The 27823-nt window shown below is 37.1% G+C and overlaps 1 protein-coding gene and 1 long non-coding RNA gene across 2 annotated transcripts in view; one reads left to right on the plus strand and one right to left on the minus strand.

Moving 5' to 3' along the window:
• LOC138966901 (uncharacterized) overlaps positions 1-27823 on the minus strand; it is a 55204-nt gene that overhangs the window by 10358 nt on the left and 17023 nt on the right. The window lies entirely within an intron of this gene.
• Positions 21322-24407, plus strand: LOC138966898 (uncharacterized). The gene is made up of 3 exons (XR_011455787.1): positions 21322-21390; positions 22365-22425; positions 23563-24407. It is a non-coding gene; the product is annotated as an uncharacterized lncRNA (long non-coding RNA).

The following is a 27823-nucleotide window of genomic DNA, read 5'->3' on the forward strand; positions in this document are numbered from 1 at the left end:
GACGCCTTACCACTAGGCCAACCGTGCCGGTATTAAATTCGCTAGTATTGGGACCTAATGGTACGGGGACGCAATGGCACGTAATTGTATTGGGACGTAATGGTACTGGGACGCAATGGTACTGGGACCCAATGGTATTGGGACGCAATGGTACTGGGACGCAATGGTACTGGGACGTAATGGTACTGGGACGTAATGGTACTGGGACGTAATGGTACTGGGACGTAATGGTACTGGGACGTAATGGTACTGGGACGTAATGGTATGTTCCCCAATATACATAGGTAAAATCATGTGCTTAGCTATGAAGTAATGTTATCACATGTTATTTAAGGAAAATGAGTAAATATATGTACCAAGCGTATAACATCAGCAAAACTGAGAAAATACAGCACATCGGTTATCACATAAGAAAGTATATTAAAAAATAAATTAACATGCATTCACCATCAACAATGCACAAACGAAAGTCAGCACCTTGCCGGTTCTCACATATTGTCTAAGATATATAATCATGCAAAACAAAATCAACAATACTGAAACAATACAGAACACTGACCCCGTGCATCAGAGCGACAACACCAGCATCTACCGCCCCACCTGAGAATTGAGGATGTGAATTGCAGATGGAATGAACGATTTTCTGTAGCGTGTGGATCTTGCGGTTGGTTGTCTGAATCTGTTGCTCCTTTCTGTCCGTCTACTGTCAAATTCCGGTCTGAGTGGGTGCGAGTCGTCAGCCAAAATCTTCTGTACCTTGTCAGTCAGTCGTCGTTCATGTGTTGATGTGAAATTGTCCTGCTTCCTCCCAACCACCCCACTTGCTTTCCTGATGAATTTATCTAATCTATCCCTGTCTTGCTTGTTGATGTTGCCACCCCAACACACGGAGCCAAAGTACAACACACTATTGCACGTTGAAGTGTAAAACATCTGAAGGATTTCTTGTCTGATGTTAAAAGACCTGAGTTTTCTCAAAAAGTACAGGCGAGAGTGGAGTTTCTTCACAAGGGCATCAGAGTTTGGTTTCCATGTCAACTTATTGTCTATAATCACCCCCAAATACTTATACTGCTCTACCTTCTCTACGACCTCCCCCTTGATCACTATCTCCCTGTGTACATGTTCCCCCCTCCTGTTGTCCATTATCATTTCCTTTGTCTTTCCCACATTAAGCTCTAAATAGTTGTTTTCACACCACCCCACAAACCTATCTACCTCCTGCCTGTAGTCAGAGTCGTCGTCATCAGTCAGCAGTCCCGTCAGTCCAGTGTCGTCAGCAAACTTGGTTATGGGGCAGAATTAAGTCACTAGAACTTCTAAAATCTGCTGTGTAGAGAGAAAAAAGAAAAGGTGAGAGTCTCTTTCTCTCTCACACACACTTTCACTCGCTCGGAGATCACGACATCAAGTAAACAAGTCGCGTAAGGCGAAAATACAATATTTAGTCAAGTAGCTGTCGAACTCACAGAATGAAACTGAACGCAATGCCATTTTTCAGCAAGACCGTATACTCGTAGCATCGTCAGTCCACCGCTCATGGCAAAGGCAGTGAAATTGACAAGAAGAGCGGGGTAGTAGTTGCGCTAAGAAGGATAGCACGCTTTTCTGTACCTCTCTTTGTTTTAACTTTCTGAGCGTGTTTTTAATCCAAACATATCATATCTATATGTTTTTGGAATCAGGAACCGACAAGGAATAAGACGAAAGTGTTTTTAAATTGATTTGGACAATTTAATTTTGATAATAATTTTTATATATTTAATTTTCAGAGCTTGTTTTTAATCCGAATATAACATATTTATATGTTTTTGGAATCAGCAAATAATGGAGAATAAGATAAACGTAAATTTGGATCGTTTTATAAATTTTTATTTTTTTTTACAATTTTCAGATTTTTAATGACCAAAGTCATCAATTAATTTTTAAGCCACCAAGCTGAAATGCAATACCGAAGTCCGGGCTTTGTCGAAGATTACTTGACCAAAATTTTAACCAATTTGGTTGAAAAATGAGGGCGTGACAGTGCTGCCTCAACTTTCACGAAAAGCCGGATATGACGTCATCAAAGACATTTATCAAAAAAATGAAAAAAAGAATTCCGGGATTTCATACCCAGGAACTCTCATGTCAAATTTCATAAAGATCGGTCCAGTAGTTTAGTCTGAATCGCTCTACACACACACACACACACACAGACACACAGACACACAGACACACGCACATACACCACGACCCTCGTTTCGATTCCCCCTCGATGTTATAATATTTAGTCAAAACTTGACTAAATATAAAAATCACAAAAAACAATCAGGCATCCGCTGACGGCAGTATCATATGGCAATCCGAATGGTGCAAATGTCCCTTCTAGCTCTTGATGTCTAAATAACGCATTATTTAGCTAAATAACGCGTTATTTAGCTAAACAATGCTTTATTTAACTATATCATGCATTATTTAGCTAAATAATGCATTGTTTAACTTAAACTTAAACTTAGTGTACAGTATGGCAATCCGAATGGTGCAAATGTCCCTTCTAGCTCTTGATGTCTAAATAACGCATTATTTAGCTAAATAACGCGTTATTTCGCTAAACAATGCTTTATTTAACTATATCATGCATTATTTAGCTAAATAATGCATTGTTTAACTTAAACAATGCATTATTTACAGATACAGAAAAAAGAGAGCCCAAAGCACTAAATAATGCATTGTTTAGCATAAATAAGAGATTGTGTTTGTAAATAACTCATTATTGAGTCACTTGAGAAAATGTGACTATGTAATCGGTCAGTGTTAGTCTGTCCGGCCGGCCGGCCGTCCGGCCGGCCGTCCGTAGACACCACCTTAACGTTGGACTTTTCTCGGAAACTATCAAAGCGATCGGGCTCATATTTTGTTTAGTCGTGACCTCCAATGACCTCTACACTTTAACGATGGTTTCGTTGACCTTTGACCTTTTTCAAGGTCACAGGTCAGCGTCAAAGGAAAAATTAGACATTTTATATCTTTGACAAAGTTCATCGGATGTGATTGAAACTTTGTAGGATTATTCTTTACATCAAAGTATTTACATCTGTAGCCTTTTACGAACGTTATCAGAAAAACAAGGGAGATAACTAGCCTTTTCTGTTCGGCAACACACAACTTAACGTTGGGCTTTTCTCGGAAACTATAAAAGTGACCGGGCTCAAATTTTATGTGAACGTGACTCCCAGTGACCTCTACACTTTGACGTCTGCTTTGGTGACCTTTGACCTTTTTCAAGGTCATAATATTCAGAACTGCGAAAGTGACTCGATCGAGCGTTTGCTCTTCTTGTTTATAAATAATTACGCGTTTTTTCTAAACAATATATTATATGTAAATAAAGTGTTATTTAGATAAATAAAATATTATTTAAATAAATAAAATATTATTTAGATAAATAAAATATTATTTGGATAAATAAAATATTGTATGTAAATAAAATATTATTTAGATAAATAAAATATTATTTAGATAAATAAAATATTATTTAGATAAATAAAATATTATTTAAATAAATAATTTATTATTTACTGTTTTTGCCTTGAAATAGTATTATTACGCTAAATAATGCTTTATATAGCTATATAATAGGTTTCCGCTATATAATTCATGATTTGGTAAATAATACATTATATACCGTAAATAAAATATTATTTACCGTAAACAATATTCATTGTTTAGCGCAGTGCATCGAAGCCGATATTTCTCTTGTTGTTTTTTTACCACGTGTTTCCGTGGATCCACGAGAGCTCTGTTGATTCTCAAACTGACCAATCAGACAACTATCATCTGTACTATGGCAATCCGAATGGTGCAAATGTCCCTTTTAGCTCTTGATGTCTAAATAACACATTATTTAGCTAAATAACGCGTTATTTAGCTAAACAATGCTTTATTTAGCTATATCATGCATTATTTTAGCTAAATAATGCATTGTTTAAATTAAACAATGCATTATTTACAGATACAGAAAAAAGAGAGCCCAAAGCACTAAATAATGCATTGTTTAGCATAAATAAGAGATTGTGTTTGTAAATAACTCATTATTTATAAATAATTACGCGTTTTCTCTAAACAATATATTATATGTAAATAAAGTGTTATTTAGATAAATAAAATATTATTTAGATAAATAAAATATTATTTAGATAAATAAAATATTATTTAGATAAATAAAATATTATATGTAAATAAAATATTATTTAGATAAATAAAATATTATTTAGATAAATAAAATATTATTTAGATAAATAATTTATTATTTAGATAAATAATTTATTATTTAGATAAATAATTTATTATTTACTGTTTTTGCCTTGAAATAGTATTATTACGCTAAATAATGCTTTATATAGCTATATAATAGGTTTCCGCTATATAATTCATGATTTGGTAAATAATACATTATATACCGTAAATAAAATATTATATACCGTAAACAATTCATTGTTTAGCGCATCGCGAAGCCGTTTTTTCTCTTGTTGTTTTTTTCCACGTGTTTCCGTGGATCCGAGAGAGCGCTGTTGATTCTCCACTGTCTTGGCAAACCCAGTATCCGGTACTCCACATCCGGTTCCGCCAAGTTTGTTTGTTTGTTTATTTGTTGCTTAACGTCCAGCCGACTACGCAGAGCCATATCAGGACGAGGAAGGGGGGGATGAAGGGGGCGACTTGTCAAGCGATTCCTGTTTACAAATGCACTAACCCATTACTTGTGTCCCAGCAGGCTTTAGTAAAACTAAATTAATACCTACTGGAAGATTACCAGTTTCCAGTATGTTAAAATAGGCTTAACCTATCTACTGCTGGACTTACATCAGAACACTAACAGATTAAACTATACATGAATCGCGAGACAAGCGGCAAGAGAAGAGATTTTTGGAAAAAATACAGGTGAATGAGCAAGAAGGCAGAAAAAAGAAAAGAATTCATGAAGAAAAAGAGAGCATGACAGGAAAGAGGAACCAAAAATCTACCTAACAGCAAACTAGAAAGCTCCTGCGGTTCCAAAAACAGGAGGGGCCTTTAATTTCATAACCGCAGTGCCCCACTGCGGGAGTTCCGCCAAGGGACTGGGTGGCCGAGTGGTAACGCACTTGCGCTCGGAAGCGAGAGGTTGCGTGTTCAGGCCTGGGTCAGGCCACAATTTTCTCCCCCCTTTCCTAACCTAGATGGTGGGTTCAAGTGCTAGTCTTTCGGATGAGACGAAAAACCGAGGTCTATGCTTGGCGCTGGTGGACAATATTCACTTTTTTGGCCAAAAACGCCAGTTTTGGCCCAAAAAGACAAAGATTTGGCCAAAAAACCCATACATTTGGCCAAATAAAATAGATTTGGCTATAACTTTTTTTTGGCCAAAACTTTCTATGTAAAAGTTTTGGCCAAAACTGTTTTTGTTAGCTAAAACGGGAGATTTGGCCAAACTTCTGCCATAAAAAGATTTGGCCAAAAAAGATTTGGCCAAACAAAAAAGATTTGGCCAAATCTTCACTTTTTTGGCCAAATCTTTTTTTGTTTGGCCAAATCTTTTTTTGGCCAAATCTTTTGTATTTGCTGGCGCTGGTGGACAATATTCACTTTTTTGGCCAAAAACGCACTTTTTTGGCCAAAACTGGCGTTTTTGGCCAAAACTGGCATTTTTGGCCAAAACAATACTTTTTTGGCCAAAACTGTGCTTTTTTAGCCAAAACTTAGCTTTTTTGGCCAAAACTTAGCTTTTTTGGCCAAAACTGGCGTTTTTGGCCAAAACTGGCGTTTTTGGCCAAAACTATACTTTTTTGGCCAAAACTTTGCTTGTTTGGCCAAAAATGTACGTTTTTGGCCAAAAAAGTGTGCTTTTGGCCAAAAAAGTGAATATTGTCCACCAGCGCCTAGCAGCTTGGTGCTGGTGGACAATATTCACTTTTTTGGCCAAAAACGCACTTTTTGGGCCAAAACTGGCGTTTTTGGCCAAAACTGGCGTTTTTGGCCAAAACTATACTTTTTGGGCCAAAACTTTGCTTTTTTGGCCCAAACTGGCGTTCTTGGCCAAAAAAATGAATATTGTCCATCAGCGCCAAGGGGTACTCAAAGATTTGGCCAAAAAATGAAGTTTTGGCCAAAAAAATATTTGGCCAAAACTTTCAATGTAAAAGTTTTGGCCAAAAAAATATTAGGCCAAATCTAAAACATTTGGCCAAAAAAGTGAATATTTGGCCAAATGTTTTAGATTTGGCCAAATATTTTTTGGCCAAAACTTTGCACTCAAAAGTTTTGGCCAAAACATGTTTTTGGCCAAAAACACCCTTTCTTGGTCAAAAACGTACATTTTTGGCCAAAAAAGTGTGTTTTTGGCCAAAAAAGTGAATATTGTCCACCAGCGCCAAGCATAGAGGTCCCTTCGTGTACACTACATTGGGGTGTGCACGTTAAAGATCCCACGATTGACAAAAGGGTCTTTCCTGGCAAAATTGTATAGGCATAGATAAAAATGTCCATCAAATACCCCTGGGACTTGGAATAAAGTTAAAAAAAAATTCCATCTCACACGGCATTAAGTCTCAGGAAACATGAATACACGCATGCAGGAAAAAAAATATGGGTAGCGCCGTGTGTATGGCAGCTCGCTTTCCCCGGGGAGAAAGCAGCCCGAATTTCCATGAGGGTAACCTCACTGGACTGTAAATCTTATCCAATCCAATCCAATCCAATCCAAATGTAATCAAGATGGCTACACAAGCACAAGGGAACGTTCCCGCTGAATTGATCAGAACTCTAACTACAGCGGTTGTCCAGGAACTGGCACTGCAAAGGGTTCGTATTTTAAAGTTTTATGGGGGAACATCTTTTACATCTGGACATGGAGAATGAACGACTGCGAACTAAATTGCTGCTGTTGTACCATCAGTTGAAGTTAGCCACCTGACAAGAAGATGGTCGGAAGCGAAGCGGATGTAGCTTTAGTACGCCGAGACAGATGCTAGTTGTCTGATTGGTCAGTTTGAGAATCAACAGAGCTCTCGTGGATCCACGGAAACACGTGGTAAAAAAACAACAAGAGAAATATCGGCTTCGATGCACTGCGCTAAACAATGAATATTGTTTACGGTAAATAATATTTTATTTACGGTATATAATGTATTACTAGTGGTACCCGTGCTACGCACTTTGTGTGCTGCGCATGCGATGTCATTTTGTTGGTTATGTGCTTGTGAAAATGTTGTTTGCACCCCCCCCCCCCCCCCCCCCCGCACATTATCCCGCATATAATGAATTATATTCTCTTGGTGAAAAATAAAATGTTAACCCTTACACCGGTGCAATTCTGTAACACATGTTACATAGCCACTGGTGAATTAACAGAGAGAAAAATAACAAAAAACAGTCATATAGGTTTTCGCATCAATGGGAGGTAATCGGAACTGACCAAAAAGACTGCGCGACCGCACGCGACTATACAAACAAACAAAATAAAATACAGCAGGTATGACGTTTGCATGAATCCATGATTACGTCTACATGAACAACAGTGATAAAAGTGCGCATCTCTTCCCAGCCGTGCAGCGCTTTGAAAGTTGGAAGCATTAAAATTTAAACGGGTAAAAAGCCATCGTGAAGATACGAAAAAAAGTATGACGTCTAAAATACTTAATGATTCAAACGCATAGTATAACATATGTAATTGACAACAGAAAATATATACATGGTTCACACACACAATCGAGTGCACACATCCATCCATGCTTATTTAAAGTCATGTACACACACACACACACATACATACATACATGGCATCAAGCAACACACAATTAAATGACACATATGGAATATGGAAAACGTATAATGGACATGAACATGGCAAGTAATTTACACCGTTACCTACTATAAAATTGATGATATATATATACCACTCACTTGCTATTCGCCTAAAAGCTTGCGGTGTGCTGTGACACATATAAGAAACCAGAAGAAAAAAGGACTTTACTTTGGCGAAAAGAGCATATGCTGCTTATTTTTGTACATAACTGCTATAACTGTATTTTTTCCGAACACTTACATGTAAAAAACATAGAGATATATCTTACCATTTCACTAAGACAGCCAAAATAACGGTCAAATTAAGGGGAGATCATGATGACGTACATGTCTATGGTTGCACCGGGGGAAAATATTTAGTCGCTGGAACCTATAAGGTATAACACATGTTACATAGCCACTGGTGAATTAACAGAGAGAAAAATAACAAAAAACAGTCATATAGGTTTTCGCATCAATGGGAGGTAATCGGAACTGACCAAAAAGACTGCGCGATCGCACGCGACTATACAAACAAACAAAATAAAATACAGCAGGTATGACGTTTGCATGAATCCATGATTACGTCTACATGAACAACAGTGATAAAAGTGCGCATCTCTTCCCAGCCGTGCAGCGCTTTGAAAGTTGGAAGCATTAAAATTTAAACGGGTAAAAAGCCATCGTGAAGATACGAAAAAAAGTATGACGTCTAAAATACTTAATGATTCAAACGCATAGTATAACATATCTAATTGACAACATTGACAACAGAAAATATATACATGGTTCACACACACAATCGAGTGCACACATCCATCCATGCTTATTTAAAGTCATGTACACACACACACACATACATACATACATGGCATCAAGCAACACACAATTAAATGACACATATGGAATATGGAAAACGTATAATGGACATGAACATGGCAAGTAATTTACACCGTTACCTACTATAAAATTGATGATATATATATACCACTCACTTGCTATTCGCCTAAAAGCTTGCGGTGTGCTGTGACACATATAAGAAACCAGAAGAAAAAAGGACTTTACTTTGGCGAAAAGAGCATATGCTGCTTATTTTTGTACATAACTGCTATAACTGTATTTTTTCCGAACACTTACATGTAAAAAACATAGAGATATATCTTACCATTTCACTAAGACAGCCAAAATAACGGTCAAATTAAGGGGAGATCATGATGACGTACATGTCTATGGTTGCACCGGGGGAAAATATTTAGTCGCTGGAACCTATAAGGTATAACACATGTTACATAGCCACTGGTGAATTAACAGAGAGAAAAATAACAAAAAACAGTCATATAGGTTTTCGCATCAATGGGAGGTAATCGGAACTGACCAAAAAGACTGCGCGACCGCACGCGACTATACAAACAAACAAAATAAAATACAGCAGGTATGACGTTTGCATGAATCCATGATTACGTCTACATGAACAACAGTGATAAAAGTGCGCATCTCTTCCCAGCCGTGCAGCGCTTTGAAAGTTGGAAGCATTAAAATTTAAACGGGTAAAAAGCCATCGTGAAGATACGAAAAAAAGTATGACGTCTAAAATACTTAATGATTCAAACGCATAGTATAACATATCTAATTGACAACATTGACAACATTGACAACAGAAAATATATACATGGTTCACACACACAATCGAGTGCACACATCCATCCATGCTTATTTAAAGTCATGTACACACACACACACATACATACATGGCATCAAGCAACACACAATTAAATGACACATATGGAATATTGAAAACGTATAACGGACATGAACATGGTTAAGTATTTTACACCGTTATCTACTATAAAATTGATGATATATATATACCACTCACTTGCTATTCGCCTAAAAGCTTGCGGTGTGCTGTGACACATATAAGAAACCAGAAGAAAAAAGGACTTTACTTTGGCGAAAAGAGCATATGCTGCTTATTTTTGTACATAGCTGCTATAACTGTATTTTTTCCGAACACTTACATGTAAAAAACATAGAGATATATCTTACCATTTCACTAAGACAGCCAAAATAACGGTCAAATTAAGGGGAGATCATGATGACGTACATGTCTATGGTTGAACCGGGGGAAAATATTTAGTCGCTGGAACCTATAAGGTTATACGGCGACTTATCAGGTGATAATGTTTCGAACTATTTAGTAAACAAATCTATGGAATATTTTGGAGTTCCATTAACAGATAAACAGATCTATCTATCTTCTTATTATTTTAGGTTCGTCTGGGGTAGAGAAATAAAACACACAGCTAGGTTCGTCTGAGGTGCGGTCGCGTGTTTAGTCGAACCGAAAGTTGAAGAAGAACCAATCACAGATCTCTTTCGCCGCGATGTCAAAGTTCAGGTCAAAGTTCACTGTTTCTGCTCAAATTTGCGAGACAAACCTCTTCAAACTTTGTTCGTGGACAAAATTGGAAGTCGGGACCTAGCGGAATCGATTTCCTGGGTCACGTTGGCATAGCAACCGAAGGAGAAGGCACAAATCCGCGCGGTTTGGTGACAGGAATCGAAAAACCACCGAAAATCGTACCAGTATTATATAGTAGATTTACCAAATCATGAATTATATAGCGGAAACCTATTATATAGCTATATAAAGCATTATTTAGCGTAATAATACTATTTCAAGGCAAAAACAGTAAATAATAAATTATTTATCTAAATAATATTTTATTCATCTAAATAATATTTTATTTATCTAAATAATATTTTATTTACATACAATATTTTATTTATCCAAATAATATTTTATTTATCTAAATAATATTTTATTTATTTAAATAATATTTTATTTATCTAAATAACACTTTATTTACATATAATATATTGTTTAGAAAAAACGCGTAATTATTTATAAATAATGAGTTATTTACAGACACAATCTATTATTTATGCTAAACAATGCATTGTTTAGTGCTTTGTGCTCTCTTTTTTCTGTATCTGTAAATAATGCATTGTTTAAGTTAAACAATGCATTATTTAGCTAAATAATGCATGATATAGTTAAATAAAGCATTGTTTAGCGAAATAACGCGTTATTTAGCTAAATAATGCGTTATTTAGACATCAAGAGCTAGAAGGGACATTTGCACCATTCGGATTGCCATACCCAAAAAGTATAGTTTTGGCCAAAAACGCCAGTTTTGGCCAAAAACGCCAGTTTTGGCCCAAAAAGTGCGTTTTTGGCCAAAAAAGTGAATATTGTCCACCAGCACCAAGCTGCTAGGCGCTGGTGGACAATATTCACTTTTTTGGCCAAAAGCACACTTTTTTGGCCAAAAACGTACATTTTTAGCCAAACAAGCAAAGTTTTGGCCAAAAAAGTATAGTTTTGGCCAAAAACGCCAGTTTTGGCCAAAAACGCCAGTTTTGGCCAAAAAAGCTAAGTTTTGGCCAAAAAAGCTAAGTTTTGGCTAAAAAAGCACAGTTTTGGCCAAAAAAGTATTGTTTTGGCCAAAAATGCCAGTTTTGGCCAAAAAAGTGCGTTTTAGGCCAAAAAAGTGAATATTGTCCACCAGCGCCAGCAAATACAAAAGATTTGGCCAAAAAAAGATTTGGCCAAACAAAAAAAGATTTGGCCAAAAAAGTGAAGATTTGGCCAAATCTTTTTTGTTTGGCCAAATCTTTTTTGGCCAAATCTTTGGCAGAAGTTTGGCCAAATCTCCCGTTTTAGCTAACAAAAACAGTTTTGGCCAAAACTTTTACATAGAAAGTTTTGGCCAAAAAAAAGTTATAGCCAAATCTATTTTATTTGGCCAAATGTATGGGTTTTTTTGCCAAATCTTTGTCTTTTTGGGCCAAAACTGGCGTTTTTGGCCAAAAAAGTGAATATTGTCCACCAGCGCCAAGCATAGACCTCGGTTTTTCGTCTCATCCGAAAGACTAGCACTTGAACCCACCATCTAGGTTAGGAAAGGGGGGAGAAAATTGTGGCCTGACCCAGGCCTGAACACGCAACCTCTCGCTTCCGAGCGCAAGTGCGTTACCACTCGGCCACCCAGTCCCTTGGCGGAACCGGATGTGGAGTACCGGATACTGGGTTTGCCAAGACAGTGGAGAATCAACAGCGCTCTCTCGGATCCACGGAAACACGTGGAAAAAAACAACAAGAGAAAAAACGGCTTCGCGATGCGCTAAACAATGAATTGTTTACGGTATATAATATTTTATTTACGGTATATAATGTATTATTTACCAAATCATGAATTATATAGCGGAAACCTATTATATAGCTATATAAAGCATTATTTAGCGTAATAATACTATTTCAAGGCAAAAACAGTAAATAATAAATTATTTATCTAAATAATAAATTATTTATCTAAATAATAAATTATTTATCTAAATAATATTTTATTTATCTAAATAATATTTTATTTATCTAAATAATATTTTATTTACATATAATATTTTATTTATCTAAATAATATTTTATTTATCTAAATAATATTTTATTTATCTAAATAATATTTTATTTATCTAAATAACACTTTATTTACATATAATATATTGTTTAGAGAAAACGCGTAATTATTTATAAATAATGAGTTATTTACAAACACAATCTATTATTTATATGGCAATCCGAATGGTGCAAATGTCCCTTTTAGCTCTTGATGTCTAAATAACACATTATTTAGCTAAATAACGCGTTATTTAGCTAAACAATGCTTTATTTAGCTATATCATGCATTATTTAGCTAAATAATGCATTGTTTAAATTAAACAATGCATTATTTACAGATACAGAAAAAAGAGAGCCCAAAGCACTAAATAATGCATTGTTTAGCATAAATAAGAGATTGTGTTTGTAAATAACTCATTATTTATAAATAATTACGCGTTTTCTCTAAACAATATATTATATGTAAATAAAGTGTTATTTAGATAAATAAAATATTATTTAGATAAATAAAATATTATTTAGATAAATAAAATATTATTTAGATAAATAAAATATTATATGTAAATAAAATATTATTTATCTAAATAAATTATTATTTAGATAAATAAAATATTATTTAGATAAATAATTTATTATTTAGATAAATAATTTATTATTTAGATAAATAATTTATTATTTAGATAAATAATTTATTATTTACTGTTTTTGCCTTGAAATAGTATTATTACGCTAAATAATGCTTTATATAGCTATATAATAGGTTTCCGCTATATAATTCATGATTTGGTAAATAATACATTATATACCGTAAATAAAATATTATATACCGTAAACAATTCATTGTTTAGCGCATCGCGAAGCCGTTTTTTCTCTTGTTGTTTTTTTCCACGTGTTTCCGTGGATCCGAGAGAGCGCTGTTGATTCTCCACTGTCTTGGCAAACCCAGTATCCGGTACTCCACATCCGGTTCCGCCAAGGGACTGGGTGGCCGAGTGGTAACGCACTTGCGCTCGGAAGCGAGAGGTTGCGTGTTCAGGCCTGGGTCAGGCCGCAATTTTCTCCCCCCTTTCCTAACCTAGATGGTGGGTTCAAGTGCTAGTCTTTCGGATGAGACGAAAAACCGAGGTCTATGCTTGGCGCTGGTGGACAATATTCACTTTTTTGTCCAAAAACGCCAGTTTTGGCCCAAAAAGACAAAGATTTGGCCAAAAAACCCATACATTTGGCCAAATAAAATAGATTTGGCTATAACTTTTTTTTGGCCAAAACTTTCTATGTAAAAGTTTTGGCCAAAACTGTTTTTGTTAGCCAAAACGGGAGATTTGGCCAAACTTCTGCCATAAAAAGATTTGGCCAAAAAAAGATTTGGCCAAACAAAAAAGATTTGGCCAAATCTTCACTTTTTTGGCCAAATCTTTTTTTGTTTGGCCAAATCTTTTTTTGGCCAAATCTTTTGTATTTGCTGGCGCTGGTGGACAATATTCACTTTTTTGGCCAAATCTTTTTTTGGCCACAACTATACTTTTTTGGCCAAAACTTTGCTTTTGTCCAAAAATGTACGTTTTTGGCCAAAAAAGTGTGCTTTTGGCAAAAAAAGTGAATATTGTCCACCAGCGCCTAGCAGCTTGGCGCTGGTGGACAATATTCACTTTTTTGGCCAAAAACGCACTTTTTTGGCCAAAACTGGCGTTTTTGGCCAAAACTGGCGTTTTTGGCCAAAACTGGCGTTTTTGGCCAAAACTTGCGTTTTTGGCCAAAACTATACTTTTTTGGCCAAAACTTTGCTTTTTTGGCCAAAAATGTACGTTTTTGGCCAAAAAAGTGTGCTTTTGGCCAAAAAAGTGAATATTGTCCACCAGCGCCTAGCAGCTTGGCGCTGGTGGACAATATTCACTTTTTTGGCCAAAAACGCACTTTTTTGGCCAAAACTGGCGTTTTGGGCCAAAACTAGCATTTTTGGCCAAAACTATACTTGTTTGGCCAAAACTTTGCTTTTTTGGCCAAAACTTTGCTTTTTTGGCCAAAACTGGCGTTTTTGGCCAAAACTATACTTTTTGGGCCAAAACTTTGCTTTTTTGGCCAAAACTGGCGTTTTTGGCCAAGGGGTACTCAAAGATTTGGCCAAAAAATGAAGTTTTGGCCAAAAAAAAAATTTGGCCAAAACTTTCAATGCAAAAGTTTTGGCCAAAAAAATATTTGGCCAAATCTAAAACATTTGGCCAAAAAAGTGAAGATTTGGCCAAATGTTTTAGATTTGGCCAAATATTTTTTGGCCAAAACTTTGCACTCAAAAGTTTTGGCCAAAACATGTTTTTTGCCAAAAACACATTTTCTTGGTCAAAAACGTACATTTTTGGCCACAAAAGTGTGTTTTTGGCCAAAAAAGTGAATATTGTCCACCAGCGCCAAGCATAGAGGTCCCTTCGTGTACACTACATTGGGGTGTGCACGTTAAAGATCCCACGATTGACAAAAGGGTCTTTCCTGGCAAAATTGTATAGGCATAGATAAAAATGTCCATCAAATACCCCTGGGACTTGGAATAAAGTAAAAAAAAAATTCCATCTCACACGGCATTAAGTCTCAGGAAACATGAATACACGCATGCAGGAAAAAAATAAATATGGGTAGCGCCGTGTGTATGGCAGCTCGCTTTCCCCGGGGAGAAAGCAGCCCGAATTTCCATGAGGGTAACCTCACTGGACTGTAAATCTTATCCAATCCAATCCAATCCAATCCAATCCAAATGTAATCAAGATGGCTACACAAGCACAAGGGAACGTTCCCGCTGAATTGATCAGAACTCTAACTACAGCGGTTGTCCAGGAACTGGCACTGCAAAGGGTTCGTATTTTAAAGTTTTATGGGGGAACATCTTTTACATCTGGACATGGAGAATGAACGACTGCGAACTAAATTGCTGCTGTTGTACCATCAGTTGAAGTTAGCCACCTGACAAGAAGATGGTCGGAAGCGAAGCGGATGTAGCTTTAGTACGCCGAGACAGATGCTAGTTGTCTGATTGGTCAGTTTGAGAATCAACAGAGCTCTCGTGGATCCACGGAAACACGTGGTAAAAAACAACAAGAGAAATATCGGCTTCGATGCACTGCGCTAAACAATGAATATTGTTTACGGTAAATAATATTTTATTTACGGTATATAATGTATTATTTACCAAATCATGAATTATATAGCGGAAACCTATTATATAGCTATATAAAGCATTATTTAGCGTAATAATACTATTTCAAGGCAAAAACAGTAAATAATAAATTATTTATCTAAATAATATTTTATTCATCTAAATAATATTTTATTTATCTAAATAATATTTTATTTATTTAAATAATATTTTATTTATCTAAATAACACTTTATTTACATATAATATATTGTTTAGAAAAAACGCGTAATTATTTATAAATAATGAGTTATTTACAGACACAATCTATTATTTATGCTAAACAATGCATTGTTTAGTGCTTTGTGCTCTCTTTTTTCTGTATCTGTAAATAATGCATTGTTTAAGTTAAACAATGCATTATTTAGCTAAATAATGCATGATATAGTTAAATAAAGCATTGTTTAGCTAAATAACGCGTTATTTAGCTAAATAATGCGTTATTTAGACATCAAGAGCAAGAAGGGACATTTGCACCATTCGGATTGCCATATATTTATGCTAAAAAATGCATTATTTAGTGCTTTGGGCTCTCTTTTTTCTGTATCTGTAAATAATGCATTGTTTAATTTAAACAATGCATTATTTAGCTAAAATAATGCATGATATAGCTAAATAAAGCATTGTTTAGCTAAATAACGCGTTATTCAGCTAAATAATGTGTTATTTAGACATCAAGAGCTAAAAGGGACATTTGCACCATTCGGATTGCCATAGTATAGATGCTAGTTGTCTGATTGGTCAGTTTGAGAATCAACAGAGCTCTCGTGGATCCACGGAAACACGTGGTAAAAAACAACAAGAGAAATATCGGCTTCGATGCACTGCGCTAAACAATCTATATATTATAATACGCGTGGCCTTTTTCGCCGTGTGGACGTATCTCCTACCAAACCCCGCCGGTTTGGACCCTGTCCCTCGGTTTTCCCGTAGGAACGGATCGCGATGAAGACGATAGGCCGGGTTAGATTGACGACTTCGAAAGCGAAATGGCTTTTTGAGGCCTTTTTAACGTGAAATGTCGTAGCAGACAGAATATCCCAGCTATCCCATTGGCCGAAAGCGAACGGTTTGACTAAACACTACGCGACCGCACCTCAGACGAACCTAGCTGTGTGTTTTATTTCTCTACCCCAGACGAACCTAAAATAATAAGAAGATAGATAGATCTGTTTATCTGTTAATGGAACTCCAAAATATTCCATAGATTTGTTTACTTAATTATATTTAGTCAAGTTTTGACTAAATATTTTAACATCGAGGGGGAATCGAAACGAGGGTCGTGGTGTATGTGCGTCTGTCTGTCTGTCTGTGTGTGTGTGTGTGTAGAGCGATTCAGACTAAACTACTGGACCGATCTTTATGAAATTTGACATGAGAGTTCCTGGGTATGAAATCCCCGAACGTTTTTTTCATTTTTTTGATAAATGTCTTTGATGACGTCATATCCGGCTTTTCGTGAAAGTTGAGGCGGCACTGTCACGCCCTCATTTTTCAACCAAATTGGTTGAAATTTTGGTCAAGTAATCTTCGACGAAGCCCGGGGTTCGGTATTGCATTTCAGCTTGGTGGCTTAAAAATTAATTAATGACTTTGGTCATTAAAAATCTGAAAATTGTAAAAAAAAAGAAAAATTTATAAAACGATCCAAATTTACGTTTATCTTATTCTCCATCATTTGCTGATTCCAAAAACATATAAATATGTTATATTCGGATTAAAAACAAGCTCTGAAAATTAAATATATAAAAATTACTATCAAATTTTTTTTTTCGCAATCAATTCAAAAACACTTTCATCTTATTCCTTGTCGGTTCCTGATTCCAAAAATATATAGATATGATATGTTTGGATTAAAAACACGCTCAGAAAGTTAAAACGAAGAGAGGTACAGAAAAGCGTGCTATCCTTCTTAGCGCAACGAATACCCCGCTCTTCTTGTCAATTCCACGGGCACTGCCTTTGCCACGGGCGGTGGAGTGACGATGCTACGAGTATACGGTCTTGCTGCGTTGCGTTGCGTTCAGTTTCATTCTGTGAGTTCGACAGCTACTTGACTAAATATTGTATTTTCGCCTTACGCGACTTGTTTTTAAAAGATAAGTTCGAAACATTATCATCTGATAAGTCGCCGTATAACCTTATAGGTTCCAGTATGGCAATCCGAATGGTGCAAATGTCCCTTTCAGCTCTTGATGTCTAAATAACACATTATTTAGCTAAATAACGCGTTATTTAGCTAAACAATGCTTTATTTAGCTATATCATGCATTATTTAGCTAAATAATGCATTGTTTAAATTAAACAATGCATTATTTACAGATACAGAAAAAAGAGAGCCCAAAGCACTAAATAATGCATTGTTTAGCATAAATAAGAGATTGTGTTTGTAAATAACTCATTATTTATAAATAATTACGCGTTTTCTCTAAACAATATATTACATGTAAATAAAGTGTTATTTAGATAAATAAAATATCATTTAGATAAATAAAATATTATTTAGATAAATAAAATATTATTCAGATAAATAAAATATTATATGTAAATAAAATATTATTTATCTAAATAAAATATTATTTAGATAAATAAAATATTATTTAGATAGATAATTTATTATTTAGATAAATAATTTATTATTTAGATAAATAATTTATTATTTACTGTTTTTGCCTTGAAATAGTATTATTATGCTAAATAATGCTTTATATAGCTATATAATAGGGTTCTGCTATATAATTCATGATTTGGTAAATAATACATTATATACCGTAAATAAAATATTATATACCGTAAACAATTCATTGTTTAGCGCATCGCGAAGCCGTTTTTTCTCTTGTTGTTTTTTTCCACGTGTTTCCGTGGATCCGAGAGAGCGCTGTTGATTCTCCACTGTCTTGGCAAACCCAGTATCCGGTACTCCTCATCCGGTTCCGCCAAGGGACTGGGTGGCCGAGTGGTAACGCACTTGCGCTCGGAAGCGAGAGGTTGCGTGTTCAGGCCTGGGTCAGGCCGCAATTTTCTCCCCCCTTTCCTAACCTAGATGGTGGGTTCAAGTGCTAGTCTTTCGGATGAGACGAAAAACCGAGGTCCCTTCGTGTACACTACATTGGGGTGTGCACGTTAAAGATCCCACGATTGACAAAAGGGTCTTTCCTGGCAAAATTGTATAGGCATAGATAAAAATGTCCATCAAATACCCGTGGGACTTGGAATAAAGTTTTAAAAAAATTCCATCTCACACGGCATTAAGTCTCAGGAAACATGAATACACGCATGCAGTAAAAAAAAAAAAAAAATATGGGTAGCGCCGTGTGTATGGCAGCTCGCTTTCCCCGGGGAGAAAGCAGCCCGAATTTCCATGAGGGTAACCTCACTGGACTGTAAATCTTATCCAATCCAATCCAATCCAAATGTAATCAAGATGGCTACACAAGCACAAGGGAACGTTCCCGCTGAATTGATCAGAACTCTAACTACAGCGGTTGTCCAGGAACTGGCACTACAAAGGGTTCGTATTTTAAAGTTTTATGGGGGAACATCTTTTACATCTGGACATGGAGAATGAACGACTGCGAACTAAATTGCTGCTGTTGTACCATCAGTTGAAGTTAGCCACCTGACAAGAAGATGGTCGGAAGCGAAGCGGATGTAGCTTTAGTACGCCGAGACAGATGCTAGTTGTCTGATTGGTCAGTTTGAGAATCAACAGAGCTCTCGTGGATCCACGGAAACACGTGGTAAAAAACAACAAGAGAAATATCGGCTTCGATGCACTGCGCTAAACAATGAATATTGTTTACGGTAAATAATATTTTATTTACGGTATATAATGTATTATTTACCAAATCATGAATTATATAGCGGAAACCTATTATATAGCTATATAAAGCATTATTTAGCGTAATAATACTATTTCAAGGCAAAAACAGTAAATAATAAATTATTTATCTAAATAATATTTTATTTATCTAAATAATATTTTATTTATCTAAATAATATTTTATTTATCTAAATAATATTTTATTTACATACAATATTTTATTTATCCAAATAATATTTTATTTATCTAAATAATATTTTATTTATTTAGATAATATTTTATTTATCTAAATAACACTTTATTTACATATAATATATTGTTTAGAGAAAACGCGTAATTATTTATAAATAATGAGTTATTTACAGACACAATCTATTATTTATGCTAAACAATGCATTGTTTAGTGCTTTGTGCTCTCTTTTTTCTGTATCTGTAAATAATGCATTGTTTAAGTTAAACAATGCATTATTTAGCTAAATAATGCATGATATAGTTAAATAAAGCATTGTTTAGCTAAATAACGCGTTATTTAGCTAAATAATGCGTTATTTAGACATCAAGAGCTAGAAGGGACATTTGCACCATTCGGATTGCCATATTCCAGCGACTAAATATTTTCCCCCGGTGCAACCATAGACATGTACGTCATCATGATCTCCCCTTAATTTGACCGTTATTTTGGCTGTCTTAGTGAAATGGTAAGATATATCTCTATGTTTTTTACATGTAAGTGTTCGGAAAAAATACAGTTATAGCAGTTATGTACAAAAATAAGCAGCATATGCTCTTTTCGCCAAAGTAAAGTCCTTTTTTCTTCTGGTTTCTTAAGCGGGGCTCACACACAGGTGGAGCAAGCGGAGCAAGGGTGGAGTAGGCTGCACCAGGCGGAGAGATGACGCTACTTCCGTTGCAGGAGTGGAGAAAGTTGTGTGTGCGGTGCGGAGCAAGGAATAGGACACGTTTCTATTTTTTGGCTCCGGTGCAGCGGTGCAGCCAATCAGCGCACTCATCACTTTCTCCGGAAATAGTAGTGTGACACTAGGTGGCATCCCAAATAACGACGGCCGCCTTTTTCGAAAGAACTTTTTCATGGATTTTACACAAGAATACCGAAACGGAAAGATACAATGTGGTTTCCGCTAGATTTCAAGTAACGCTTTTCACTTTTCCGAGGAAGCCAACAGCTGAGTGTGAAGAAACGCTGCTGTTCAACTTCGAAATCTCCAGTCGCAGACGACCTTCGCTTTTGCAGTACAGTCAATGCAGGTGCAATGTTACTCATTTCGATCAGCTCGTTTTCGTATATATTTTTGCATTAAGATCATGTACAATGATTGGAATCAAAGGAGGAATGACTTCGGTATGCAAATGCGTTGGTTTGGCCGAAATCAATACAGCAGTAATTAAGCTAGGTTCTTTCTCGTCAGTTTGTTTTTTGCGACTGAAGTTTGTCTTCTGAATGTACCACTTGCTTGATTTTGATTGTTTGTTCAGCTCCTCGGCACAAAATTCATCATGCAAGATATCAATTTGTTGAATGATAACGGGATAAGTGAAGTTCAAACATGTATCTGCTTGCAAAAACAATCGCAGGGACAGATCTATCTGCTTCATTGACTGACAGATTGTCATTGAATTTCCAACGTAAAATGACTCGTTTGCAGACTCTCTAATTAGATCCATCGAGTGTTTGTGTTCTTAGATCCATTGGCTATGCAGGCTTTTTGCGATCATAACATTGTTTGGGTTTGTGCAGGTGCAATCTGCAGATCAGAGGAGATTGACCGCAGGGTGACGCAGTGTCAACTCAACTCAACTCAACTCAACTCAAATTTTATTGGCTTCAATTTTCAGAGAAGAATTTGTCTTGCGCTTGGGAGAAAGTAAGAGTATAACATATAAAAACAGCATTCATATCACATTTCATGTATCACACACAGTAATCACTAGTATAAGCCTACAATTATCACATTTGTACCTGTATCATACATGCAAATAAATAGTATCACATTTCCACGTATCACACACAATATATACATTACATAACATACAACAGTGATCAATGCAACTTGTGTTCGACACTCAATATTGCCTTCTACCAAACTCAAGGGCAAAACAAAAGGTACATGCTTGTGAATTCATATTATGTAATGTCTGTGAAGATTAACACCGTTTTTAGCTCTAGTCTGAGTGATCATGCTTATTAATATCCAATTCAAGTTACATACGATACATACTCCGCCCCAGCACCACCCTCACCCCATAGCACTGCTATTCAGATACTACAGTCCAACAACTAACCCTCTAAAAGTCCCACCCCCCCCCCCCCCCCACTCTCGGTGTAACATCTGTTGCTATCTGCACCTTTGTGTGGTAATGGGAAACTCGTGCTCAAATAGTTTCAGAACTTTTGATATTATAAGAGTTTTATTTACCAATGGTTCTCCCCTCCCTCCTTCATATTACACCGACACTCTCTATGCCCACCCTCCACCCCCTTCCCCCATCCCTTCCCTCTACAGGCACGTCTACTAAAGTCTCAGACGTGATAGGATTAAGAGGATGCCACAATGATCCGGGTAACTTTGCAAATAATCATACTGATATAACAGAAGAAAGTTATTCCACAGTCATTTCTACTTATACATTACAGTGTTACAAAACAGGAATTTGTGCTAAGTTATAATCTACAAACAACAAAGACCCTCCAGCCCCCCCCCCCCCCCCCCTCCTCACCTACAACATACATGTTCATGTCCAACTTTCCCAGTGGCTCTTTTATGTCTATGACTGTTGATATTGAAGAGTAGAAAGTGTTTAGTTTTCAATGACTAAATTTCCCCTCACACACACACACACACACACACACACACACAAACACACACGCACATGCACATAGCTGTTGTCTCCTTCTCAATCTCTCTGTGTCTCTCTGTTTAATTAAAATATTTGGATCACTAACTCTTCACTGAGATTCAGTGTTATGTGTTATGTGGAGTAAGATTAGTGAATGTTGCTGCTGATTCTGTTGTTCTTACTGTTCTTCCTCCCTGCATAATCTTTTTTCTCCTTAAACAGTTTTTTTTATTACTACAGTGCGTCTATGGAGTGTACATCAGAGATGTGATGGGACCAAAAACATTCCAAAATGAAACAGGTAACTTTTTAAACTGGTCTTCATTTTGTTTATTGAGAAGTTGGTTCACATGATACATTTCAGAGTCGTCCTTTTAAATTCGTTAAATATTGCACCAGTCACTACATCTATAGATTATCAGATTAAGTTGTCTTCTTCTGCATTATGCATATGCAATATTCATCTTTAGTGCGCGTGTGTGTGTGTGTGTGTGTGTGTGTGTGTGTGTGTGTGTGTGTGTGTGTGTTTATTGGTTGAAGACGACACAGGCCCCTTCCCTCATTTGTTTATCTGTGTGCGAGACTTCGTGAGTCAGTTGCATAGGCAGGATAGCTAACTGAGTTGCCTGCAAGACCATTAACGGCATTTTGCACTGTATATTTGCTGTACATTAATTTCAGCTTAGGTATGACCAATACCAAAAGTTACAATGTTGTAGGTGAAATGGTCTGTCTTTTGGGCTCTTTCCAAAAAGGATCCGAATTCGGGGATAGACTCAACCGTTTCGGGTTTTACACTAATTAACCCGATTTAAGCATTAAAGAATTTAAGAGTGTTAGTTTTGGAGGGTATAAACTATGTAATTCAAATGAAAATTTCAATAATAAATTTTTGTATAATTAATATACTTACCCAATTCTCATAGTTTATACCCTCCCATCCTTCCACGCTACTTAATTTCCTATGGCGTCTTTTTTTTTTAGCTTGGTTACCACCCTTTCGAGGGCAGGTAATTTGAGTAGTTTTTCGACATCTAGCATATATGAGATCTTAGTCAATGCATCCCTCAGACAACCAGTTACACCGTTAATGACACATGAAGCAATAAGGTAACTATCAGATAACACTTGTATACACAAAATCCACTCGGACAAGATCAACAAAATCTTACGATCTTGTTAACTCATTGGAGACGTAATGTTTTAGTCCTTTTTTTTGGTTGAAAATGTGCTGAAAAAAGAAAAACTCAAAAGTGTTCCAAATTACCCCTCCATTTGACCTGTGAACTCGCCACTGTGTTGACCTTTGTCATGCATAAGATATAGTTAATAATCGCCAAATATTAACTAACTAGGTCAACAGGTCAAGAAGTATTAAGCATTTTTATGGGCTGCATTTGTTTCATTTGTGTCACCCTTTATGTTTATACTTTTGCAGGCTGGTGTGGAGTTCTGATGTTGCCAGGGCGATGGAAGACACATACATAAGACATATAAACAAGCTTCCCTGTGAAGTGTTTTGATCACAAATCACCATTATTTTACACATTTATGCATATCTATTCTCAGCTCAGACTTGTGCTTTGAAATTGGATGTTTAAGTACTAGCTAAAACCCTGAATAAAGTCTTCGCAATACATGGAATGGGATCAAAAGTGTGTGTGTGTGTGTGTGTGTGTGTGTGTGTGTGTGTGTGTGTGTGTGTGTGTGTGAAAACAACATTCAAAAATGAGGGTGAGATAAAACATAAAAAAGCTACAGCACAGATACTTTTTTGTCTAGCGTCAAGGACGGATCCAGGGGGGGTTCCTGTCACCCCCCCCCCCCCCGCCTGAACATGTATCTCCTCCAAGGGTGAAAATAAAATAAAAATCAATAAATCATGACAAATATTCGGAGAACGCGCCAGCTAGATTCCACATATTCTCATCTACATTTCAAAACGTCCAGACCTCCCCTTAGCGCCCTCAACTAATGAACCCCTAACACAATTGGGGGCCCCCCCAACCTGATACGGTCCGGCCATGAGCGTTCTATATCGTCCTCTTTAGAAACTTGTTGCGCTGTTGACACACGTACGTTTCTATTTGCAAACATCCATAAAGTAATATTTTGTTAATCATGTTTAAAACATTTCTTCTGAGTAGAGTGAAGCTAAATCAAACCACACACAAAATGAAAAAAACTAAATCTAAATCAAAGCCATATTGCGCGTAACATAAAGCAACAGTCTAACCGTCTGCAAGAGAGATTGTTAGTAGTAGATCTAAAAAAAAAAAAGAATGGATTCCATGGAAGCTAGTGTAACTATACACATTCAACATCTTTGAAGCTTCGGATATAACTCGATAAAACAAAAAAGAACCAAAACTTAAAACATGTCCCAACAGTTGTTAGTCCACCTCTCTCTTCACCCGACCCCCACACTCACATAGTTTGTGTCTGAAAAGCTCTAAAACGCACTGGCACACACGCATACACACTGACTTATACAGAGTCCATTTAGAAATATGTTCAGTAATTGCGATAAAAGACAAGACTTTTGTCTCCTTTGGTAAACATCACGGTGTTTTTTTCCCGCCACTTCTTATCCACGTGTAAAAATATTTCCCATCAGACTGCGCGAGTGGAGAAACTACGTCATATCATAGGGGAATCCCCTACCGGAGCAGGATCGGAGCAGCCTGCTCCGGAACCGGAGCTTGTGTGTGAGAGGACAGGTGGAGAGCGGAGCAGGATCGGAGCAGCCTGCTCCGCTTGCTCCGCCTGTGTGTGAGCCCCGCTTTATATGTGTCACAGCACACTGCAAGCTTTTAGGCGAATAGCAAGTGAGTGGTATATATATATCATCAATTTTATAGTAGGTAACGGTGTGAATTACTTGCCATGTTCATGTTCATTATACGTTTTCCATACGTGTCATTTAATTGTGTATTGCTTGATGCCATGTGTGTGTGTGTACATAAGCATGGATGGATGTGTGCACTCGATTGTGTGTGTGTGAACCATGTATATATTTTCTGTTGTCAATTACATATGCTATACTATGCGTTTGAATCATTATGTATTTTAGACGTCATACTTTTTTTTCGTATCTTCACGATGGCTTTTACCCGTTTAAATTTTAATGCTTCCAACTTTCAAAGCGCTGCACGGCTGGGAAGAGATGCGCACTTTTATCACTGTTGTTCATGTAGACGTAATCATGGATTCATGCAAACGTCATTCCTGCTGTATTTTATTTTGTTTGTTTGTATAGTCGCGTGCGGTCGCGCAGTCTTTAGTCAGACCTAAAGCGTGGCAACATTCGGACCGCTTGCTTCTGCCCAGCTTTGAATCGAGGCAGCTGTCAATTTGCTGTCGCATCAACTGGCTCTACAGGTAAATCCCATTTATCAGTCTGTAAAACTTTCGTAAAGTGTTCCTAACCTTGCTGTATTCTGCCACAGGGGTTATACTATAGAGATAGAGAATTTGCAGTCTCCCCCCGCCATTTTGACGCGCATGAGGCATGTTTTAATCATGGATGTGCAAACGCTGTGTGGAGTACGCTCATTTTTTTGATAATACACCAAGTTTGTTTGAGAAACAGAGAATAGTCAAAGTGCAAAACAGGGGTTCCCAGATCTGAATATGCGTTTGAATTGAATCATTATATATTTTGGACGTTTTAGATTTCCATTTCGTAAAAATCTATGACCCATGGCGCATTACATGTGGGGGGGGGGGGGGGGGGGGGGTGAACGAATCTTGCTTTTTCTACTTCTCTAACCCATGGCATAGGCCATACATGTGGGGGGTTCTATTACCTGAAAACAGCATCCACACACACGCGCACACGTTCCATTGGACGTACATTTATTGTGTGTGTGTTTAATTGTCTGTGTGTGTGTTCATGGATGCTGCACTCGATTGTGTGTGTGTGTGTGTGTGTGTGTGTGTGAGTGTGTGTGTGTGAGTGTGTGTGTGTGTGTGTTTGAACCATGTATATTTTCTGTTATTTACTTATGTTATACTATGCGTTTGAATCATTATATATTTTAGACGTCTTACTTTTTGTTCATATCTTCACGATGGCTTTTACCTTTAATGCTTAATGCTTCCAACTTTCAAAGCGCTGCAAGGCTGGGAAGAGATGCGCACTTTCATCACTGTGTGTGTGTGTGTGTGATCATTTGGGGGGGGGGGGGGGCTGTATTTTTTTACACCAATGAGCAAACGTATAAAGAGAAAATTTTGTTCATGTAGATGTAATCATGCAAACGTCATTCCTGCCAAAACAAATCTTTTTTCAGTGTTGCATACTCCTGTGTACAAGGTATAATTTTTTTTTCATTTTCTTCAGATATGGCGTCCCAACGACCAACTCACTGCGACCTCACTTCAAGACGCTGACCACAACTTGGCCTGTGAAGCAGTACCCCGACTTCGACAAAAACAAAAGCAATCTTTCCAGACCATTATCAACCAATTGTCAGATGCAAAAACCAAAGCGAGCAAAGACTTCACACAACTAACCAATCTTCTTAGGCGTGAAAATCAACGCCTCCAGTCGGCGGTCGCGCAGTCTTTAGTCAGAACCTAAGGCAAAGCGAATGTTGCCGCTCCTCCCCCAGCTTTGAATCGGGGCAACTGTCAAATCTGCTGTTGGATCCTACAACTGGCTCTACAGGTAAATCCCATTTATCAGTCTGTAAAACTTTCTTAAAGTGTTCCTAACCTTGCTGTATTCTACCACAGGGGTTATACTATAGAGAATTTGCAACATTATTCGCCACGTTTCTCAGTCTTCCCCCGCCATTTTGACACGCCACGGCTGAACTGCAGGATTTTCGCTCTTTCAACGCTGCATTCTTTGGTTGTTTTCTAACCCAGGCATAGGCCATATGGGGGGGTGGGGGGGGGGGGGGATTCAAGGAATCTTGCCATACATTATGGACGGGGGGGGGGGGGGGGGGGGTGCGGTACTAAGCCAAAGTTTGGGATTCTGCCGGTGTCACGATTTCATCTTTCGCCTGTGTACATATTTCCCCCTCGATACTCAAGACTGAAATGTTTCCTGGTAAAATTAAGAAGTGAAATTATTTATGGACGAAAAGCATGTCATTTTCTTGCATGTGAAGAAAATTGGTTAAATTTAATAGATTTCACACCCAAAATCGATTTTTTCGAAAACGTGTACCAAGTGGTTACGTCCTTTGAGTAAGAAGGGAAACATTTGAGGATGAATCAAATTTCAAGTTAAATAAAAAAAAAATTGGTTGGACAAATTTGGCCCCATGAATGTAGGGTACACAAGGTCGCTTATCAGTACAATCGAAGGGTGTTTTTTTGTTCAGTGTAGAGTTTATACTAGATCAACGAGGCCGAGAATCAAAATATCAACACCGTTACAAAGCGAAAGATGAAAACGTCACACCCGCGTTACCCATGCAGATGCAGAAAGAAACGCTGCATTCTTTCGTTGTTTACTAACCCAGGCATAGGCAATACATGAGTGGGGGGGGGGGGGGGGGGGGGGGGGGGTTCAAGGAAAGATTTCCATTTCGTAAAAATCATACATGAGGGGGAGGGAGGGCGGTGCTATTACCTGAAAACAGCACACACACGTGCCATTGGACGTACCTTTATTGGGTGTGTGTGTGTGTGTGTGTGTGTGTGTACATGACTTTATATGCATGGATGCGTGCACTCGATTG

This window comes from Littorina saxatilis, linkage group LG5 (assembly GCF_037325665.1).
Source record: "Littorina saxatilis isolate snail1 linkage group LG5, US_GU_Lsax_2.0, whole genome shotgun sequence".
In the NCBI taxonomy this organism is placed as follows: Eukaryota; Metazoa; Mollusca; class Gastropoda; order Littorinimorpha; family Littorinidae; genus Littorina; species Littorina saxatilis.